The sequence below is a fragment of the Oncorhynchus masou genome, chromosome 6 (genome assembly GCF_036934945.1).
Source record: "Oncorhynchus masou masou isolate Uvic2021 chromosome 6, UVic_Omas_1.1, whole genome shotgun sequence".
NCBI lineage: Eukaryota > Metazoa > Chordata > Actinopteri > Salmoniformes > Salmonidae > Oncorhynchus > Oncorhynchus masou.
The window spans coordinates 49831098-49848972 of record NC_088217.1 but is presented as its reverse complement, the minus strand read 5'-3'; the positions used below and the strand labels follow the sequence as shown (position 1 = coordinate 49848972).

The 17875-nt window shown below is 42.0% G+C and overlaps 1 protein-coding gene across 1 annotated transcript in view; it reads right to left on the bottom strand.

Moving 5' to 3' along the window:
- The window catches only part of LOC135542205 (forkhead box protein J3-like), an 87683-nt gene extending 71713 nt beyond the window's left edge, over positions 1-15970 (bottom strand). Inside the window, exon 1 of the mRNA XM_064968991.1 lies at positions 15672-15970. The gene's annotated coding sequence lies outside the window, so the exon portion shown is untranslated. The remainder of the gene's footprint in view (positions 1-15671) is intronic.
- Positions 15971-17875: the final 1905 nt, after the last annotated feature.

Here is a 17875-nt window from a genome sequence, read left to right as displayed (position 1 = left end):
GAATAGACAACAGGTGGAAATTATAGGCAATTAGCAAGACACCCCCAATAAACAGACCACTTCTCAGTTCCTATGCTTCCTGGCTGATGTTTTGGTCACTTTTGAATGCTGGCGGTGCTTTCACTCTCGTGGTAGCATGAGACGGAGTCTACAACCCACACAAGTGGCTCAGGTAGTGCAGCTCATCCAGGATGGCACATCAATGCGAGCTGTGGCAAGAAGGTTTGCTGTGTCTGTCAGCGTAGTGTCCAGAGCATGGGGGCGCTACCAGGAGACAGGCCAGTACATCAGGAGACGTGGAGGAGGCCATAGGAAGGCAACAACCCAGAAGCAGGACTGCTACCTCCGCCTTTGTGCAAGGAGGAGCACTGCAAAATGACCTCCAGCAGGCCACAAATGTGCATGTGTCTGCTCAAACGGTCAGAAACAGATTCCATGAGAGTGGTATGAGGGCCCGACGTCCACAGGTGGGGGTTGTGCCTACAGCCCAACACCGTGCAGGACGTTTGGCATTTGCCAGAGAACACCAAGATTGGCAAATTTGCCACTGGCGCCCTGTGCTCTTCACAGATGAAAGCAGGTTCACACTGAGCACGTGACAGACGTGAGAGTCTGGAGACGCCGTGGAGAACGTTCTGCTGCCTGCAACATCCTCCAGCATGACCGGTTTGGCGGTGGGTCAGTCATGGTGTGGGGTGGCATTTCTTTGGGGGGCCGCACAGGTCTCCATGTGCTCGCCAGAGGTAGCCTGACTGCCATTAGGTACCGAGATGAGATCCTCAGACCCCTTGTGAGACCATATGCTGGTGCAGTTGGCCCTGGATTCCTCCTAATGCAAGACAATGCTAGACCTCATGTGGCTGGAGTGTGTCAGCAGTACCTGCAAGAAGAAGGCATTGATGCTATGGACTGGCCCGCCCGTTCCCCAGACCTGAATACAATTATGCACATCTGGGACATCATGTCTCGCTCCATCCACCAACGCCACGTTGCACCACAGACTGTCCAGGAGTTGGCGGATGCTTTAGTCCAGGTCTGGGAGGAGATCCCTCAGGAGACCATCCGCCACCTCATTAGGGAGCATGCTTAGGCGTTGTAGGGAGGTCATACAGGCACGTGGAGGCCACACACACACTACTGAGCCTCATTTTGACTTGTTTTAAGGACATTACATCAAAGTTGGATCAGCCTGTAGTGTGGTTTTCCACTTTAATTTTGAATGCGACTCCAAATCCAGACCTCCATGGGTTGATAAATTTGATTTCCATTGATAATTTGTGTGATTGTTGTCAGCACATTCAACTATGTAAAGAAAAAAGTATTTAATGAGAATATTTAATTAGTTCAGATCTAGGATGTGTTATTTTAGTGTTCCTTTATTTTTTTGAGCAGTGTAAATAAAACGTAGAGTTAGACCTTAGGTTCTAAAAAGTGCATTTGCAACTTCTTGCCTTGGGTGCCAAGTTAGCATGGTAAGTAGGGCTACAAAACAGCAAGAGTAGAAAACAAATAGGCTAACGCTAACCAAATAAACAGTGCCTGCTTGCTATGAACCCTTAAAAATGTGAAGTTTATAGGACAACATGAAAGTCAAAAGAACAAGAATGAGGCAGGCAAGGGGGTTTCAAAGCCAGTCATTTCTGAGGAGGGATAATGTGACGAGAGCACTATGGGGATTACGAGTCTTGAACCTCTCCACCCAGTAGTAAATCAGTATTAGCCAAAGAGGCACTACTCATTTCTTCATCCTCAATCATGATCACTTTTGTCAGAACATTAACTTTGACACTCTGCAGCTAGACATTCTGTGAGCTACAGAACTTGTGCGCTCGGTTTCTACAGCGCCCATTAAGTAATTAAGGTCCCAATGCGCACACAGTCTCTCCCTCACCCCCCCCTACCGAACAGACTTTCTCTGCCTCCTGCATCTTAATGGGGGGAGAGAAACCAGAAGGGAAGGCAACACAGTATTAGAGGAAACCTAAGAAAAATTTGTTAACACACCCCCTGGAGCGGCCATGCCGGGTCCAGGGAGGTCACACCGGGTCCAGGGAGGTCATACTGAGCTGGGCCGATCGTGTCAAACTGACATTTCAAAGCAGCAAAGCCTTGTACAAGGGAATGAGCAGCCAAGACGCCGCATTCAACAGCACAGCTTGTTTCTGCTTCAATGAGGCAACACGCCGAAAAACTGCAATTAGAGATTAGTTTGAGATGCTGTCCTCATAGGAAAACAGCACCGTTTTCCAATTAAAGCCAGCTCATATCAGACCGCTCTCATAAGCATTGATCTTCCCCGTGCTTCATTTTCAGTGATCACCAAGCTTTATGGTCCCGTCCCTTTTAAACATAATTAATGTAGAATCGGTTCTTCGGGTCTAGAAAGGCTGGGAATTGCCAAGGACCTCACGATACGATATTACCACAAGACGTCGGTGCTGATACGATATGTATTACAATTGTCCTCATTCTATACGTCTTGCGATTCAATACTGCGATTTTATATCGAGTTGATGTTGCAAACATAATGCACACTAAAATAGATAGATACATATATGCTGTAGAAATACGAGAGAAAGCATGAGAAAAGTGTCAATCAGGGGAAATGTGCCGAAAACATGTGGGCTAAAAAGATTGATAAGCTAGAGGATGAAAAATACCTGAGTTTAGGTGCAGGTAGGTCTGAGTGATTAGTGCTTTGAGGTCAGTTCGATAACAAAACAATCCAGTTTTCTATTTTTTTATATATATATATTTTTTTATATATATATATTTTTTTTTTACACAAATAAAAAAAGTAACAGACCTAAATGGAATTCAACTAACTTACCCTATTCTGGAGTACTTCTCCTGTCTTATCCGGTGTCCTGGGTGAATTTAAGTATGCTCTCTCTAATTCTCGCTCTGTCGGAGGACCTGAGACCTAGGATCTTGGCTCAGGACTACCTGGCATGATGACTCCTTGCTGTCCCCAGTCCACCTGGCCAGTTTCAACTGTTCTGCCTGTGATTATTATTATTTGACTATGATGGTCATTTATGAACATTTGAACATCTTGGCCATGTTCTGTTATAATCTCCACCCGTCCAGCCAGAAGAGGACTGGCCACCCCTCATAGCCTGGTTCCTCTCTAGGTTTCTTCCTAGGTTCCGGCCTTTCTAGGGAGTTTCTCCTAGCCATCGTGCTTCTACACCTGCATTGCTGGCTGTTTGGGGTTTTAGGTTGGGTTTCTGTACAGCACTTTGAGATATCAGCTGATGTACAAAGGGCTATATAAATAAATTTGATTTATTCGCAATAGGACGCATGTACAGTCAACTAGCGCTAGCTAATTCTACCTACTGAAGCAAAAATATATACATTGTTGTTGTTTTTTTTACAAAATCGACACAGTCATATCTATAATAGTCCCAAAATAATTGTGCGTTATGCTACTGTATCCGTTCTCCCCTGCAATTAATACGGTCTACGCACACAAATGGGGGTAGACCAAGATGGCCTAGGTACTATAGGGGTTTTCCCCTTCATGCCCAGTGCCACTACACTAACTAAAAGCCTTTGATATCGATTGAATCATACGTCTGAGTGACAACATGGATACATCAAACAGAAAGTATACCATTACGGACTTTGACAAGGCTAATTAGTTAGATGCTGACATTTTTGGAATTGGCTTGAGGGAGGGAGAGCCAATATAAAATTCAATCATTTGTTGCTAATGAGATATTACATCTGAAATGTTTGCAGAATGCCTCTGTGGCTCTGCGATAACGAAGGGAATTCTCTGAGGTGACTACCATGCTGACACAGCCTTTGGGTGCTTAAATCCTAAAATGGGTTTAACTACAATTTAATTGACATATTTAACCACCGTATTCTCCTGCAAATATAAGTATCTCGGGCACTCTTAGAAGACATAAGTAGGTCACTCAGACTGAGTTATTGATCCTGGCAAGGGATCAAATAGTGCCGGTATAGGGAAGACTAAGCCGAGTGAGGCCTAATGGCAGTCAAACACTAACCGTTATCAACACTAATGTGAACGCCATGTGATTTAACTATACACCAATACAATTGAATACAGTTGACATAGCCTATATAACAATGACTACGTCAAATCAATGGAGTCTGTGCATTGTGCAAAGTAAACAGTCGCCTAAGAATTTCCCTACTATAAAAAAATATATTCTTCCTAGACGTCAAGGTTGGCAGGTGTGTGTGTGTGTGTGTGTGTGTGTAGCCCTATTGCACAAGACGTAACAAAGTGCACGCTTTGACGAAGGAATCTTAATTCCTGCACTGGACAAAAGACTAACACCACCAAATTCCTCCAGAGATAGAGGCAGCAATTGCTTCAGACATGACCAGGTGCAGCAGGCTCCATCCTCTCCAGCCTCGGGGCCTGCCTGCCTCCCAAGCCCAGTGGAACATAGCCCTGCCAGGGTCAGCGGCTGGGCTTCCAGGCCATCAGTTTACCAGGGGATGACTCACCCTGGCTGACCGTCACATCAGCCACCTGGGGACGGCAATTCTGTTGCACCATGGATCTGCCTCGCCTCAAGCTCCTTCACAGACACACTGAAAAGGGCACTATACACTACACATGCAGTTCTACTTACTCTTTTGTGGCAAAAAAAAATGTAAATAATAAAAATGTTGGAACGGACCGTGTACAACGCTCCGACGCCATTTGCATGAAGTGTGGCGTGGCCTTGACACTTCCTTATTACATTATAGGCCACTGGCACAGTGGCAGGGCACCGCAGCCATCCTGCCATTCCCCTCCCCCCACTGCACACCCGCTCATTCATCCACTCTGAGGGAGAAGCACACAGGCCAGAGGAAGTATGACTCATCTGAGTAACAAGATGCATTCTTCAGAAATCTCCACAGATGTGTTGTTTGCTAAGTGAGGAGCAGCGAGTGAATGTAGTGGTATGGGTTAGCAGAGAGAGAGAGAGGGGAGGGAGGGAGGGGAGTAAAATCACTCATTGTGTCGGTTATGGCTCCACAGACCGACGTTTCCGCAAACTCCACAGAGATCCCTTGGCTTCATTCTGGGATTTTCTGAATCACAAATGAAACCTGTGTGCACATGAACTACGTGAAGAGCAATTTATTTGAGTTTCAGAAACGCACAATATAGTGGGGGAGACTTCAGACGTTCTGCCTGCTCAGCAGAACACGTTGAGGCACAAGGGTAAAAAGGGCACAAGGGTAAAAAAGACCCCCCCCCCCCCCAAATAATCCATCTGCAAAACTTGGCCATCATTCCTAAAGATCATGTGCATTGCACCACATCACAAGTCTAGATAAAATCTCAGAAATTAGGTGGAGATCATTTGTCTGGTCTGCATTAGCATTGAGAGAGAAAGATGAGGGAAAAGAATGAGCAGTGACTGAAGCCGTAGAGACGAGGCTGGTTGAATGGTCACCTGACTGGTTCAACCCCAGCAGGACTGACTTGGGACAGTGACCGTTACAGTGAGTAGCGTCTCCACATATTACTAACACATTTAGCCGGACTTTCCTAAAAATCAGGATTAAGAGCAAAAGGCTTCATTAAACCGACCCTACTTTTCCTCACTGAACAGAGAGGCTGGCAGTATAAACTCACACACAGGTCATTGTATTATTCCAGTGTTATCAATGCTTCCAGCAAAAGGACTTGGCTACAACTTTGTTTTGGGGTGAAGATTCCGCTCTCAAAAAAGGTCATCTTTAGCAAGTTAAGCCATTTAACTTGGAGGTGAAATTTGCATTCGCTAAGAGCGAATAAGCTAGCCACTGTAATTAAAATGGATACTAAATAGCAGGAGGAGAGCTCCATTCTCATTACTTAAGCTGTGTAAGCTTAGCAAAAGCCGTCGCCAGCACACAGCTCACAAGTCTCTTAAGAGTGTGAATCGTAAAGGCATATCAATTGCTTCTACTGAGCATAGGAAGAAAAAAGAAAAAGTCCTGCGATAGGCGATGACAACTCAAGGACACCAAGTACAATATGATGAACTCATGAAATCCTGTCAAGGTATTAGCAGTCAGTCTTACTCATTACGCATACTGTTAGTCTCACATGGCAGAGATGGCAAGGTCCTACTATGGGATGTTCTAATCTACACTTATATATGGTCAAACCTTCCCTGTAGTCAATTCCTCTGGAAAAAAAATATTGTGGTGGTTAGGCCTTCTTACAGCTGCCACGTGCAGCCTATTCTGAGAGAACCACAACAGCCCCACGTTGCAAGAGATGAATTCATGATTCCCTCTGTCCTCTCACCCCCACACGTTCTCGAACGGGAACCCACCAGGCCACAGTGTGGGTAGCTGGTTCCTCTGTAGCGGCTTCAATAGTCAACATGGGGACGGTTGGTCCAAAAACATGGCACCAGCACACAAACAAGGCCCTAGCACACAAACAAGGCCCATATCTAAGCTAGCGGATGGCAATATGGACACATTAAGAGATTGAGTTAAAATGTGTAGACTTGTTTCGATAATTCTGGGCAAGCAGAATAATTAAAACATTTTTCACTGATCAGTGTCCACAACTAGTTTCTTCCCAAATTTTACAGACACATTTTCAGCCTTGCATATTGGAGAGAGGGAGACGGAGTTAGGCAGTGTATTGCTAGATGAATAAAAAAAAATTAACTCAAGCGTAGTTCTTCAGTAAACTTGCTCTCTCCATCCCATGAGGAGGTAGGGGGGGGGTTGTTTGAAAACTCTGAACCAAATGCTGCATTCCAACATCCAGCGAACGGCTCTTTAAAAATTCATTAATTTACAGCAAAAATAGATTAAAGCGCCCAGCTGAGCAAAACAAAAAAATTTGGCTCCTGAATAACATTAATGATAAAACATCTCCCACAAGCCCTGGGGGTTTTTGCCTGAGGGAAAGAAGTGCTGGCTTTCTTTCACCTTACAGCACCTTGAGAATAATTTATTTTTAATCATTACAAAAAATAATGCGTTTCTAATTGTTATTTTTAATTATGACTTTCCTTAGATGCAAAACAGCTGCATAAAACCTGCAAAACTAATTAAAATCCATCCTTGAACATTCCATTTCCACATAATGCTTTGCCAATGTCAATCTATTCACCATTTGATATCACAGCTTCAGAGTGTTCAATGACAGCTGCTGCAGGCCCCCGAAAATGCCTGGAACTGCAGTTACAGTAATTGCTCTGGCCAGCACTAAATGAGGTTCACTTAAGAGCAATTATCCCCCTCTGATCTCTCACATAAAGATATTTCTTTAACATGGAGAAGTGGGCTCACACAACTGCAAATAAGATTCAAATTGGAATCAGGGACGCATTTCCAGGAGATGAATGGCTTCATAGCTCATCTGCATTCTGGTGATGCACAGCGTTGCTAATGAAGACTGAGCTAGTCCCATCTCACCAACACCACAACCAGGAGCACAAACTACATACTGGATTAGAGCAGAACATAGGAGAGATTTCAAAGGAACCCTTCAGAGTCACTTAGGCCTGAGCTGCTTCAGAGAAGGCGCCTGCAATAGTTTCCTGCCATCATAGCAACGAACAGAGGAGCATGCATGTGCCCACCCAATACCCATCAGGAAGTCTCACGTATTAAGTATTTTCTTGGCAAACATTACAGATTAAATAAAATCATAGACCATACGTTGCCCATAATTTCTACATGGCACCAATAGACATTTTTGCAGTTGAAGAATTTCTTGCATTTTTCCATTTTGCAGCATTAAAAGCTAGGTCCCTGAATATCTAGGCATTTTGCATGGCTAATGCGGTGTTATTTGCTCAAAACAATGTTTTGGGGGAATTGTCATTTCTCCCCGTCTTGCGTTTATATTGGTGATTGTTAGTTCTCAAAGATTAAAAAAAATATATATATATTTTCTACCTACTTTGTGGTTTCAGTTGTGTAATTTAATACTGAAAGCATTGTTTTCCCACTGTTTGGCAGCCCGCCCAAGAATGGCAAAAAAAAAATCCCTGGTTTTGAACAAAGATCTGATCAATCAATAAGGACAATGCACCACAATATTGCAATTGGATTGAAGACATACTGCCCACTATACATGCACTACTGCGGTCAGTCACCAGTCAATCAAAAGAATAGCCAAGCCTATTATATATAATAGGATGATGATTGCTAATATCTTGACATTGACTGCTTGGGCTGGTCTGAATGGATAGCCTCCCTCCTGAGTTCTGTCTGTCCGATCCCTGGGCAGCAGGGGACTGGTATATTCAGCCTGCCGGGCCTGGGGCTCAGCTACCACCAGCCGTCGGGTTACCGAGTCTCACGGACTGCCATTTGAATAATCGCTTCAACAGGGGGAGAAATTAAAAAGCCTCTCAGTGAGACAGAGCTAGGCACAGGGCCACAGATGAATTCGAAATGAGCTGCTCGTATGTGAAAGGTGAGAGACTGCCTCTTACAAAGGCTTTGTCGGTTTGGAGACCCTACCCACCTCTCCACAATGGTGTCATTATCCTATTAAGCTTATTAAAAGAAATAGCACAATATTCAATACTAGCTTCTGCAATTTTATGAAATGCAAAACCTGTGAAATACAGTACCTGCAGGTAGATAAAGATTAATACCATATGCCAGTGAACAGGCTCCAATGATTAAAAAATAATAATTTTGTTTCATTCAGATGTTTGTAGTACCACTGTTAAGCACAGCTGGATCAATCAATGCTGCACAATATCTCAAAAGCCAGGGAAAATGCAGGTCTTCCACAGAGGGCTCAGAAAAACAGCAGGCAGACTCAAACATGATCCTTGTGAGGGTACATCTGAAGCATTACCCTAAACCATCAGCACACTGTATAGTGTCCCGTCCCTGATCACAAGAAAACCTGCCAATCTAGTTTGTGAGGAATGGAATTTTTCAGTCCATAACAGTAAGAAGTGGAAATTGGGTGGGTGGTATAGCCCCTTTCAATGTGCTGGTTTTCATTTGTGGAACGCTTATGTTGAGCAGATTTAACCCCATAGTGCTTGCTTGTGGTCGCATTGTGCCTCATCTCCTCAAAATGCTGCACATCCTTGGATGGAAATGGTTACAGACAGACCGAACAAGCAGAGGCTGAACCTCTACTTCCTCAACTGACATTGTGCATTTGTCCCTGCTTGGAGCTTATTTAAAGATTTTTAAAAATGAGGCCTACAATTTGAAACTGAAAGGGGTAGCCTAATCCTTAATTTTTTGTGGATACATTTAATTACACAGGACCAACGACAGAGCATCTAAGAGGTGACCAATGTAAAGCAGACACAAACGTTGTGGCCAATACTGTTCAAAGTCTAGGCTACATGGTCCATACATTTGCATAGATAAGGGATATGAAAACCCTCAATAGAATAGAGGTGAACACTGATGCACAGACTGATGGACTAATTTCACAATGCTCAGAGAACAGTTCAGCACACAAAGCCGCAACAATGCTGCATCACGCCGCACAATATCTCCCGCTCTACTACCCAGTCATCCAGAAACAACTCATTCACAGTTCATACAATTTCTTGAAAACAGATTTTTTTTTTTTTTTTAAACGTGTGAATATCTCACCATCTTGCATGTTGTGTGAAATTAACGGGATGTGGGAGGGTGCCAAAAAGTCTTAAATCTAATAAGAGATGATTACTCCACTTATCACCATCAAAACAGATTAGGTTATAACCAAATAGCAGACTACCATCGGGGGGGTCAATAAAGAACACCTATACATCACTAGGGGAGGAGAGAGAGAGAGAACCTCAATGGCACATTGAGTGACAATTTATATTTTAAATCACCCACATTTGCAAAGTTTTTGTTACTGCTCAGTAACAAAACTGTACTTTGAGGAATCAGACAAATGTGCGACTTATGCACAATAATTTCTAAAAAAAACAAGTCAAAATAGAACAAAAGACTAACTCAAGTCATTAATGTAATGCCGGTGGAGTGATATCAATACTTGAACAGCTTCAAGGCTGCATGTACAGCACACTGCAGCTGCTATTTAAAGATGCACTATGCAGAAATCACGCCGCCATTTCCTGGTTGCTAAAATTCTAATAGTTCGTCATTTCAGTTTGTGACAAAACAAAGTCATTGTACCATTAAACAGCTGTGAAATTAAAATGTTCCATATACATATACACACACACACACACACACACACACACACACATACATATACACACATACATAAAAATGAATAAAATCACCCACAGCTGTTTGAAGCGAATTTACATAACCGAAAGACTCAAACTTAACTTCAGAACAGGAAGCAATGAAATAGCACACAGAACAGAACTACAGCTTCTTAGAATTGCTTTCAACGGGAATTAAAGACCTAACGCACGTGTGTGAATTTGGTCAGGTCATCAAAAAAGTGAAATATTGCAGCTATAAATAATGGATGATTAAGACAAACCCGGTCTGGTCTAGCTTTGTGGTACTAAGTTGAGATTTTTTTTGTATTTGTTAGCAGGACATATAGCAGAGATGGCACATTATAGAAACAACTTAACCTCTGTTTTGTAGACATGTGATAATAGAAAACTGTAGCTACATATTTTACACCAGATCATGTGATATAACCAAAGATTTTAAGAAGTACTTTACAGGAAAGTCGCATATAAACCGCCACCATTAATTATGCAACTAACCTGTTCTTGCCGATACTTTTTCTCTTCTTCTCCAAATTGAGAACAAAAAAATTCTTCAAAATGTCAATTTCCAGTTGCAGGTGATTCTACAAAAATCATAGATTTAATATCTTTCTGAATTTATGTTTTGTATCGCGTGAGATACAGTGCATTAGGAAAGTATTCAGACCCCTTAACTTTTTCCACTTTGTTACTTTACAGGCTTATTTTAAAATGGATTAAATAGTTACCCCCCCTCAATCTAAACACAATACCCCATCATGACAAAGCAAAACCAGGTTTTAAAACGTGCTTCTTTTTACTGCAATATAACACTTACATAAGTATTCAGACCCTTTACTCAGTACCTTGTTGAAGCACCTTTGGCAGCAATTACAGCCTAGAGTCTTCTCGGGGCTCCCGAGTGGGGCAGCAGTCTAAGGCACTGCATCTCAGTGCTGAGGAGTCACAGACACCCTAATTTGAATCCAGGCTGTATCACAACAGGCCATGATTGGGAGTCCCATAGGGCGGCGCACAATTTGCCCAGCGTCGTCTGGGTTTGGCCGGTGTAGGTCTTCATTGTAAATAAGAATTTGTTCTTAACTGACTAGCCTGGATAAATAAAAGGTTAAATTAAAAAAATGCTACAGGCTTGGCACACCTGTATTTGGGAAATTTCTCCCATTCTCCTCTGAAGCCCTGTCAGGTTGGATGGTGAGCGTTGCTGCACAGCTGTTTTAAGGTTTCTCCAGAGATGTTCGATCGGGTTCAAGTTCGAGCTCTGGCTGGGCCAATCAAGGACATTCAGAGACTTTCCCCAAAGCCACTCCTGTGTTGTCTTGGCTGTGAAATTATGGTTGCTGTCCTGTTGAGGTCCTTAGTGCTCTGGACAGGTTCTCTCTGTACATCTCTCCCTCGATCCAGACCTGTCTCCCAATCCCTGAGAAACATCCTCACAACATGATGCTACCACCATGCCTTCACCATAGGGATGGTGTCAGATTTTCTCCAGACGTGACACTTGGCATTCAGGCAAAATAGTTCAATCTTGGTTTCATCAGACCAGAGAATCTTGTTTCTCATGGTTGGAGAGTCTCTAGGTACCTTTTGACAAAACTCCAAGCTGGCTGTCAGATGCCTTTTACTGAGGAGTGGCTTCGGTCTGTCCACTCTACCATAAAGGCCTGATTTGTGGAGTGCTGCAGAGATGGGAGAACCTTCCAGCACGACAACTCTCTGTCAGAGTTAACATTGGCTTTTTGGTCACCTCCCTGACCAAGGCCCTACTCCCCCAATTGCTCAGTTTGTCTGGGGAGGCCAGCTCTAGAAAGAGTCTTGGTGGTTCCAAACATCTTCCATTGAAGAATGATTAGGCCATTGTGTTGTTAGGGACCTTCAATGCTGCAGAAATTTTTTGGCACCCTTCCCCAGATCTGTGCCAGGACACAATCCTGTCTCGGAGCTCTTCGACCTCATGGCTTGGTTCTTGCTCTGACATGCACTGTCAACTGTGGGACTTTATATAGAATGGTGTGTGCCTTTCTAAATCATGTCCAATCAATTGAATTTATCGCAGGTGGACTCCAATCAAGATGTAGAAACATCAAGGATGTTCAATGGAAACAGGATGCACCTCAGGTAATGTTTTGAGGCTCATAGCAAAGGGTCTGAATTAGAGGTTGACCGATTAATCGGAATGGCCGATTAATTAGGGCCGATTTCAAGTTTTCATAACAATCGGAAATCGGTATTTTTGGGCGCCATTTTTTTTAACAATTTATACACCTTTATTTAATCTTTATTTAACTAGGCAAGTCAGTTAAGAACATGTTCTTATTTTCAATGACAGCCTAGAAACAGTGGGTTAACTGCCTCGTTCAGGGGCAGAACGACAGATTTTCACCTTGTCAACTCGGGGGATCCAATCTTGCAACCTTACAGTTAACTAGTCCAACGCAATAATGACCTGCCTCGCTATCGTTGCATTCCACAAGGAGACTGCCTGTTACGCAAATGCAGTAAGCCAAGGTAAGTTGCTAGCGAGCATTAAACTTATCTTATAAAAACAATCAATCATAATCACTAGTTAACTACACATGGTTGATGATATTACTAGATATTATCTAGCTTGTCTTGCGTTGCATATAATCTAACTGAGCATACAAGTATCTAAGTATCTGACTGAGCGGTGGTAGGCAGAAGCAGGCACGTAAACATTCATTCAAATAGCACTCTCGTGCGTTTTGCCAGCAGCTCTTCGCTGTGCGTCAAACATTGCGCTGTTTATGACTTCAAGCCTATCAACTCCCGAGATCAGGCTGGTGTAACCGAAGTGAAATGGCTGGATAATTAGCACGCGCTACTCGCTCTGAGCCTTGGGGTGGTCGTTTTCCTTGCTCTGCATGGGTAACGCTGCTTCGATGTGGTGGTTGTTGTCATTGTGTTGCTGGTTCGAGCCCAGGGAGGAGCGAGGAGAGGGGCGGAAGCTATACTGTTACACTGGCAACACTAAAGTGCCTATAAGAACATCCAATAGTCAACGGTTAATTAAATACAAATGGTAGAGGGAAATAGTCCTATAATTCCTATGATAACTACAACCTTAAACTTCTTACCTGGGAATATTGAAGACTCATGTTAAAAGGAACCACCAGCTTTCATATGTTCTCATGTTCTAAGCAAGGAACGTTAACGTTAGCTTTCTTACATAGCACATATTGCACTTTTACTTTCTTCTCCAACACTTTGTTTTTGCATTATTTAAACCAAATTGAACATGTTTCATTATTTATTTGAGGCCAAATTGATTTTATTGATGTATTATACAGTATTAAGTTCAAATAATTGTTCATTCAGTATTGTTGTAATTGCCATTACAAATACATAACAAAAAAAATTTAAAAATGGGCCGATTAATCGGTATCGGCTTTTTTGGTCCTTCAATAATCGGTATCGGCGTTGAAAAATCATAATGGTCGACATCTAGTCTGAATGCTTATGTAAATAAGGTATGCGTTTATTATTTTTGAATCAATTAGCAAAATTCTTAAAACATGTTTTGCTTCATCACTATGGGGTATTGTATTGAGGAAAATAAGTACTCGATTCCATATTATGACTAACATAACAAAACGTGGAAAATGTCAAGGGGTCTGAATACTTTCCAAATGCACTGAATATCTCTTACATGTGTGCAGAACTTTGTTTTTGGTCACATTGTATGACGAGCCGTCATCTACTACGTGGCTGCAGCCGTGATGCATTGAAACAACTAGTTTCTGCCAGGGTTTGGAACTGGTTCAGGGAAAATAAGTACGTTTTCAGAGCAACGGAAACAGGACCAGGAACTTACGTGATTTCTAGTGTTCCAGAAAATAATCGTTATTTTCAAATCTTGAGAACTGGTTAATTACGTTATTTTTAGTTTTACATCTTTTTTTCAAAAATATTGGCTATTAGTTATCGATTTCGGTGAAGTTATAGTGCTAGTAATAGCCCAAATACATTCCAATTCCGTCATGATGTTCAGAGCTTCAAGCCAAACCCCCTCTATGTCTTCCCCTCTCCCCACCTATGACATTTCAGTTACATCTAGCTCCTGCAATTATCTGACCAATCAAAACATGTAAACTACTATCTTACGCGTTGCTGCTCTATTGACGCTAATTGGAGTAAATTAATGAGCTAAAAGTAAAAACGATGTTGATTTCACACAACAACAAAAATATATACACGAAAACTAACTATATGAACCGTAACTCTTCGGGGGGGTTCGAACTGGTTCAGAACTTTATTTTTTTTTACCTCAACAGAAATAAAAATTATTTAAAAAATACAAAATTCTGCTCACAACAGAACTATTGTAAAATAATTTCGGTTCCAACACCTGGCTCCTGCAAAGATGCTGGGAAATGCAATATGTGCAGAACCTACGATGGCGAGGAACATCCTCACGCAATACAACAACAAAAATATTATCCGAGTTTTCGCTGGTTTTTGTATATCGACTTAAAACTGGAAATGAAAAAAAAAAATATATATATATACATACTTTTTTCACGGAATCGAGAACGAAGAAAATATCGCAAAGAACAGCAAAATGTATCAAATCTATGGCGGTGGTTTGTATGGTGCTTTCATGTAAACGCCCAGTATGGACACCAACAATATGTGGTTATGTCACATTATCAAGCGTACAATCTGTAGCTAACAAATCAGGAGTTGGGTGTTACATCCCTGGTTCTAGAGTCATCGGTTGTGCAAGTCAGAACTACTATAACCTGAATCAACTGACCACAAAGCCTTGCTCTCAAGTGCTTTTTTCCCCCCTTAAAATTCTTCACTTCAGGTAGCCAAACTAGCCAGTGACATTTTGACAATGCATACATTTTTGATGAGCTAGTTAAAGTACAGACGCTTAAGACCATTGATTATCATCCATCTCGGGAAATCCCACAAACTCAGACAACATTAAATTGACAGACGTAACGCATTCCAACAGCTGATGAAGGACCAAACGTACCAGCCAGTCAAGCTGGCTAGCTCGAGTTAGCTAAATGCAGTGTGCGCACAGTGTGACCCATTCCCAAGTTAGCTAACGATAGCAACTTAGCTTGGATAAATGTTGCTAAAATGGCTAACCTTTTAGCAACACACCTTGTCAAAGAATGGTCGGGCTTCTTTTCAATATGGCTAGTTAGCTAAAGATATGGAAAAACGAATGCTACCGTGGCGTTAGCTGTCAAAGTTGTTCAGTTGTCAATGGTGCTAACTGTCAAGTTCGAGAGTTATAGCTAGCTACCTACGCATTGTGATCAAGCATGCTAGTTATCGTGTTAGGAAACGAGCTACCTGGATCGTTACGAATGATGTCCCTATACACCCCGTCCCAGCAAAAATAAAACTATCAAGGCCTGATTGCTGAACTCAATCCCCAGAACTTCAGTACAGCTCACTTCCCCCATGAAAGTCGTCCATTTCATGGGCCTCAGTTCAACTACCATTCCCATGTTCTTACAGCTCACTTACCCTGGGTATGTCAGGTCGTTACCTTGGTCCAGGGCAGTATTGAAGTATCTGCCCCCTCCCCTTTCACCTCTTCTTCAACAAGAAAGTCCCTCAGGTACCTATGCTCTTGGAGTTTGTCCTAGGTAAGACCAGTTGAACTCTCGCCAGTGTCGTCCCTCTTCGGCTTCTCTGCCTTTTCCCGTTCGCCTTTCTCTCGAGTCCAGTCTCGACAGCCAACATCCGGGACTCTGTCGTTTTCTACACAGGCTACAACAAAAAAAAAATACCCGGAACTACTTTCAATACAATTCAGAGAACGACGCAAATTACAAACTGCACTGGCTACATTACTACACTCGGCGATGTACACAGCCACAAAAACTAGTCCTCTACTTCCCTGTCCCCTCTCTCTCTGCCTCTGCTAGAACTACGTTCACAATAATAATAACAACACTTATTTACTCAATCATTATAATTACAACAACATACGTTATTTAAAAAAATGTTGTTTCTTAGCTATTAATACTCGTACTACTGTATTAATCGAGGTTATATTTATCAGCAAGACATTATTAATTTAGCTATTTTCTTGACTTTCTTTAGATCTATTACACTGTTGTTAGACGCATCCTGTCAGCTACATGGAGCATTATCTTAATAATGTTCATGAAACATGAGAACGACACAAATTACAAACTGCACTTTGAGATGTACACAGCCACAAAAACTAGTCCCCTACTTCACTGTCCTCTCTCTTCTTCAACTACTTTAATAAAAACAACAATAGTAATAACTGTAGTAAGAATAACAATAAGAATAACAACACATATTTACTCAATCATTGTAATAACAACTAAATACAAAAAAAAGTTGTTTCTATGTGTTCTTGCGCCTCGATCACACCAGCAGTGCTTTGTATTTTGGTACACCAGAAGAAGTATTTTCATTTCCAGTGGAACTCTGCATTAGCCATACTGCATTGCGTTGTAGAGGCTGTTGCAGTGCGTTCTTTGTGGTGCATACGTTGAATATATCGAAGGTATGCATCGAATTGTATACATAGATCGATGGCTTGGCGGAAATGGTAGCATGTGAAAGCTGAAATTTTGTTGCACACATATCCAGATGATGTTGCGTACCATTTTGCGTAAAAATACTGTAGGTGTTTTCGAGGTGTTAGCTCTTAATACTATTATTACATGAGTTACTACAGTACTACTAGAGGTCACATTTATTTGCAAGAAATTAATTATTTTGCTATTTTATTGACTTTAGATATTTTGCAGTTTTTCGAAGCATCCTGTCAGCTAGGATCTTAATAATGTTCATCTTCATGACACATGCATTGACATTTCGGTCAATTCATCATACCTTGCTGGACTCAAAAACGTCTAATCTGAGCTAGTCTCGTTCAGTATCATTTCAGTTTCCTCATCCAGTTTTTAGTGAGGCAACAGCACCTCCAGTGGATTAACATTGAAAATGCTTCACTTGCGCCGCAATCAGGTTGCGATTCATATTTCTTCCTGTCCAAATACACATGACCAAAAGTATGTGGACACCTGCTCGCCGAATATCTCATTCCAAAACCATTAATAGAATAGAATAGAATAGAATATAACTTTATTGTCCATCCAGGATGGACATTTTTCTTTGGCATCACCTTAATAAAAGTAATCACATACACATACACATACATTCTCACAGCATACACATTTAAACCAGTCAGTCCATCATGTTGCATACACTAACAACATAAAGGACATTAATAGATTCACTCCCAACCGACCACTGTCCCAACTGCACTAGATAGATAAGTACATACCGATACAATGTACTTTGCATTTAGTAGTCCAACAGCACAAGGAACGAGTGAATGTTTGAACACGTTTGTCTTGGCCATGGGCATTCTGAAGCACCTGCCAGAGGGAAGCCTCAAACTGAGGGTGGGAGGGGACGCCAACAACAGCCAGTGCTTTCTTTTTGGTTGCCTTGTGGAACAGAATTCTCAAATGTGCATGTGGTCGACCAATTACTTTGCTGGCTGTTTACTATTCTGGTCAGTTTTCTTTTGCTCCTCACACCCAGATTACCATAACAGACTGTCATATTGAATGTGAGGATGCTCTCCACCAAGCTGCAGTACACCCTCTCCAAAGCATCCTGGCTGACCTCAAACCCCATTCATTTCCTGATTAAGAACAGGCGTTGGCTTGCTTAATTAT